The sequence below is a fragment of the Hirsutella rhossiliensis genome (assembly GCF_020360975.1).
Source record: "Hirsutella rhossiliensis strain HR02 chromosome Unknown scaffold00005, whole genome shotgun sequence".
NCBI classification, from domain to species: domain Eukaryota; kingdom Fungi; phylum Ascomycota; class Sordariomycetes; order Hypocreales; family Ophiocordycipitaceae; genus Hirsutella; species Hirsutella rhossiliensis.
Window position 1 is genome coordinate 4,263,749 of NW_025408671.1, and position 6,003 is coordinate 4,269,751.

Here is a 6,003-nt window from a genome sequence, read left to right on the forward strand (position 1 = left end):
AATAATAAATACCCTTTAAAGGCTAGAGGACTTAAGGCTCTTAGGCTAAATCTAACGCGCGTTTAACGCGGTCGCGGGTATACTTAAAAAAAGGCAACGCTAAAGAGAGAGCAAGCCCTTAGTAGTACTACCTCTAGGTAGACCCCCCCTTATAAAGGAGTTAAGGGGGGTCTAGGGCTAGATAAGATTAGACGACCTCTTAAATAAAGCTAAGTCGCTTAAAAGGCTAAATAAGGAATAGGCCGCTTAATAAAACGCTAAGGAAGATATAATTTAATAATACTAAACTACCTTTTACCTTACTAACTTCTTACCTTAGTTTAATAAAGCGATAACGCTAAACCGTTATAAGGGCCTCCTTAAGTATATTAGTATAATAATTACTTAGATATATATAAGAAAGATCGGGCTTAATAACTTCCTCTTTAACTAATAGGTCCTTAGTATAGTTTTACTAATATATACCTATAAATAAAAGTAAAATACTATCTATTATATAATAATTAACTATTTATTAATAGTAAAAGTAAGGGAGTCCTTTATAATATAAGCTTAGGATATAAGTAACGTAAGAGTAGGCCTTTAAGGGAAAAGGATAGTTTAATAAGGGCATCTATACCCTAAGGAATATATAGCCCGCGTAGTAGAGTCTTTAGTAAGGTCCTTAGTAGGGTCCTTAGTAGGATCCTTAGTAGGATCCTTAGTAGAGTCTCTAGCTAGCCCTCTTCTTAATTAGATAATCCCTTAGCCCTTATTTATCTAGGGAAGAAGGAGGGAAAATTCGGTCTATAAAAGAGGTCTCTTTTCCTCCTTAGCTAGTAAATAGCATTACTATTATCTTCTTCTTTTATTATTAGCATCGATATCTTCTTTTATTAGTATTATCTTCTTCTATATCCTCTTTTACTAATATACCTTTTTAGCCCTCTTTGCTTTTACCTTGCCCTACCTAGTACTTTCTCGTTTCCTTCGTCCCCCTTAGACCCCCTCGTCCTTTAGTATCTAGCTACTACTATTACCGTTAGCATAGGTATATCTTTAAGTATATACCGTAGTTACCGTTAAAATAGTAGTGCTACTAGCGTAATAGTTCCTTCGCTTAAGTAAGCTCTATTAGTTTAACCTAGCTTAAAGGCTATATATAGATATATTAAATAATAGGACTAAGGTCGCGCTAAAGATAAAGTAGCTTTAACTAAGACTACCTTAGCTAACTACTTCCCTTATTAAAGCGATCTAGGAAAGGAGAGGACTTATAATAATAAGACTATAACTTTAATTAAACTAGACCTAAACTAAGTATAAACCTTACCGATTAAACTATAGACTAAATAAAACTAATATAACCTAATTAAACCGACCTTAATAGCTATAGAATAAGACCTACTATTAAAAGACTATAACTAAATAGGACCTAACTTAAAACTAAACTAAGATAGAGCTAATAACTAGCCCCCCTTAAACTATAACCCTAGCCTAGCTTATTAGTAATAACGTCTACCTTATTATTATAGTAAGAATAATAAGACCTTCTTAAGGTAGTATATAAGGTATAAGAGGGAGTAATCTAAGGCTTATAAGGAGTATAAGGACTACTACTACTATAAGAAGCCTAATAATAACTAGTTAAACCTAACTTTAAACCTAAACTAAAGCTAGCCTAGATAGCTAGCTTATAAGATAGAGTAATAACTAAGGTCTATACTAAGATAAGACTTATACTAGCGGGGGTATAGATATATTTACTATAGCCTATACTATAACCCTAGATTTAATTAAGGTTAAGACTAGTAATAATCTTAGCTAAGACTAAACTATAATAGCTATAAAGATACTATTAAATAAAGTTAAGAGCGCTAGTAAGATTAATAAGTAATATAAAATAAGGACGCTTTAAGGCGGGCTTAGCGCTAAGAGAACTACTAGGCTATAGCTTAGCGTCGGAACTAATAAAAGGAGATATAGTAGGCTCCTAAGCTAACTTTATAATAACTATAGGTATAGCGATAACGATAAACTCCTTAGCCTTAGCCTTAAATAGGGCCTTAAATATAGTAGCTACCTTACCCTTACCTTTACCTTTCTCTTTATTAAAAAGGACTAAGGCTAAACTAAGCTTAGTAAGATTAAAACTACTATCCTCGCTATTAAAGCTATTACTAGTAATAAAATAGAAATAGTTAGTAAGATCGTTAACTACTATAAGAGTCTTCTAAGTAACTAAGAGTAACTTAGGCCCGACCTAAGCTAAGGTCTTAGTAGTATTGCTAAACTTACTTAGGTACTTCTTTAAGGACTTATATATATAGCGGGTATTATTTATAAAATAGGTAAAAGCTAATATAAGCGTCTTAATATTCTTAGCGACTATAGCTAGACTAAGGGTAGACTCGCTTAACGCGCTCTTACTTTTAGCGGTAAGGGCCTTTTAACTAATATAAATATAAGTTTTTAAAGTAGTATAATAAAAGCGCTCTTATACTAAACCCTTAATAAGGGAGGGGCTATCGACCTTAGACTATACTTAGTAAAGGGTATATATAGCCTCCTTACCCTTAAAGGTAATCTAGAATATAGATTAGTACTAAACTTAGATAGTACTATAGCGGGAAGGGGTTACTTACTTAGTAATAAGACTAGTTAAAGTTAGCGTAAGCGATATATACTTTAGCCTTTATAGCTATTAAAGTTAGCTAAAAATATTAAAAGTAAGACTAACCTAAGATAAAACTAGGATTAATACTTATAAGACTAGTTTTAATAGCTAGTAAAGGACTTATAAGTAAGCTTATTAGTAAGACGCTTAATATATATAAAATATAGAATAAAGCGCTTTAATCTTACTATAGTAGTAACTTTCTTATAAGGAGGGGGTTTTAAAGGAAGCGAGCTACTACTACCTAAGTTAGCTTCTTAGTTAGATATTACGACGCGGCGATAAGTAAACTAAATATAGTACTAAGGAGACCTAGAGTTATAGAAATAAGGTAAGCGAGGTAGTAGTTAGGCCTATAAAAGATATAGATAATAAAGAGATAAAAGGAGGTATAAATAAAACTAAGGGGGGGAGGGTAGGTATATATATATATAAGCTAAGCGCGTATAATTAGTAACTATATAATAAAAAGTAAATATAAGCCGCCGCGCCCTTAAAGAGAGACTACTACCTATAACCCTATGCCTAGGCTAGTAAGCTTAGGCCGCGGCCGCTTAGTATAATAGCGGCTATAGCCTAAGAGGGCCTATACTAAGATATAATAGTATAAGAGGAGCTTATAGTAGCTAGCGTAAATTTCCTATATACTACTACTATAACCTTATTTAAAGTAGACCTATACTAAAAGAGGGGAGGGTTTTCCCTTAAGTACTTTAGTTTTTCCCTCCTATTTAATATTAAAGTTCTAGATACCTTTAGCTAGGTCCTTAGTATAATCTTAATAATTAATAATAATAATACTATATAATAAAAATATAAAGAAATAATATTAATAATAAATTAAAGAAGAATACTTAAATAAAATAAATAAGGACTAAGTAAAAAATAAGGTATACTATCTATAAAAAAGCTATAAACTAGTACGATATAATAAGATCTAAGGACCTTATATATAGTAATAGTAAGTTATAGTAACTAAATAGTATTAAATATCTAAATTATAAGATATTATATATATATACTTTTAGACTATAGTATAATAAGTAATTATGTTTTACCTAGAGTTATTAATTATTATTAACTTATATAAAGATATAAGAAAGATCTATATAAACTTATAAATATTAAAAGAGAGGCCTTTAACTATAATAATAGAATTATTAATATAAAGATTAATTACCTTAATATTAATATCTAGGGTTATAATAAATAAGTTAACTTTAATATTATAGATATTAAAAAATATAACCTTATATTAAGACTTTTATAGTTATAAGAGAGCAACCTATTAATTAACTAGAAAACTAGCTAGCTATATTAAAATAAAGATATAAGTTTCTAAGACTAGTAGATTTAAAAGAAAGTAAATTTTTATAATAATTTAGCTATTAAATAAGATAAAAAAGATAACCGTTTAATTAAATTATTATAGGCTTTAGTAATATAAATAAAAATAATAACTAAACTAGCGGATATAATAAAATTAACTAATAAGACTTATATACTAGCTAATATAGCTATATAACCTAGTATCTAATATAAATAGAATAAAGGATATAATATAAAGATCTAAAGAGTTATTACTACTTTAAGGAAAGATATTAAGTAAATTAATAAAGAGCTTTAGTTAAGAGAAACTAGCTCTTAAAAGAAAGAATAAAGCTTATTAAATAGAATAAAAAACATCCCTTAGAAATACTAGAGATATAATAAACTCTTTAAGGAAGAACTTAAGATAGGGTTACTTAAATATAGCTAATAAGACTATAAAATTTATCTTAAGGATAGAATAACGCTAACGTTATATAAGATCTATAACTTAAACGAAAAGTAACTATAAACGCTATATAACTACCTTAATAAGAATCTATAAAAGGGATATATATAAACGTTAATATCTAAAGTAAGCTACTTAGTTATATTTATAATAAAGAAAAATAGTAAGCTATAACTAGTTATTAACTATAGATACTTAAACGATATTATAATAAAAGACTAAATACTATTACCGCTTATATCGGAACTATAAGATTAACTATATAATAAAAAATAGTTTATAGCCCTTAACCTTAAAAGCGCTTATAACTTAATATATATAAAAAAGGGATATAAATAAATAATAGCCTTTAAAATAAAGTTTAAACTATTTAAATATCTAGTAATACTATTTAGACTTATAAATATACTAGCTACCTTTTAATAGATAATTAATAATATCCTATATAAATACTTAGATATCTTTATAGTAGTATACTTAGATAATATCCTAATCTTCTTAAATACCTTAAAAGAATATAAGGAATATATCTATAAGGTACTTTATATACTTTAAAATATAAAGTTACTAATTAAACTAAAGAAAAGTAAGTTTTATATATAGGAAGTAAACTTCCTTAAATATATAATCTTACTAAGATAGATATAAATATAATAAGATAAGATTAACTTAGTTAAAAAATAACTAACGCTAAAGAATATTAAGGATATATAAAGTTTCCTAGGATTTATAAATTACTACTAACGATTTATTAAAGATTTTAGAAAGATTATAGTACCATTATATAACTTAATAAAAAAGGAAAAAGAATTTATATAGGATAATAAAGCTAATAAAGCTTTTAAATATATTAAAACAATAATTATATAAGAACTAGTCTTAACTACCTTTAATTTAAAATAATAAATCGAACTTAAAACCAATATATTAAACTTTACTTTAAGAGTATAAATCGGATAAAAAGATAATAAAGAAAGACTATAACCGATTATATTTTATTTAAAGAAGCTATATAGCATAGAACTTAATTACCTTATCTATAGTAAAGAATTCCTTATAATTATTTAAGCTTTTAAGGAATTTTAATACTACCTTCTTAAAAGTAAGTATAAAGTTAAGGTTTATATAGATTATAAAAACATTTTATACTTTATAACTATATAATAGTTAAACGGACGATGGATTTAATAGGCCGAATATTTATTAGAATTTAACTATAAAATAATCTATAAAAAAGGAATAAAAAATAGTCGAGCTAATACCCTTAGTTAACGAAGTAACTATAATATAGGAGCACTTATAATAAAAAGATAGCTCTTAGAAATTAACGAAAATAGAAACTATTAATAATAATAGCTAAATATAATATTTAAAGTATAACTTAATAACTTAATATACTAAAAGATCTTAAAATAAATAAAAGAATATAAAGTACTAAATAAATATAATATAGAGTATTTAGAAGTTTTAATATATAAAAATAAAATCTAGATACTATTAGAATTATAAGATAAAGTTATATAAGATATATATAAATATTTAATATATAAATACTAAGGAATCTAAAAAA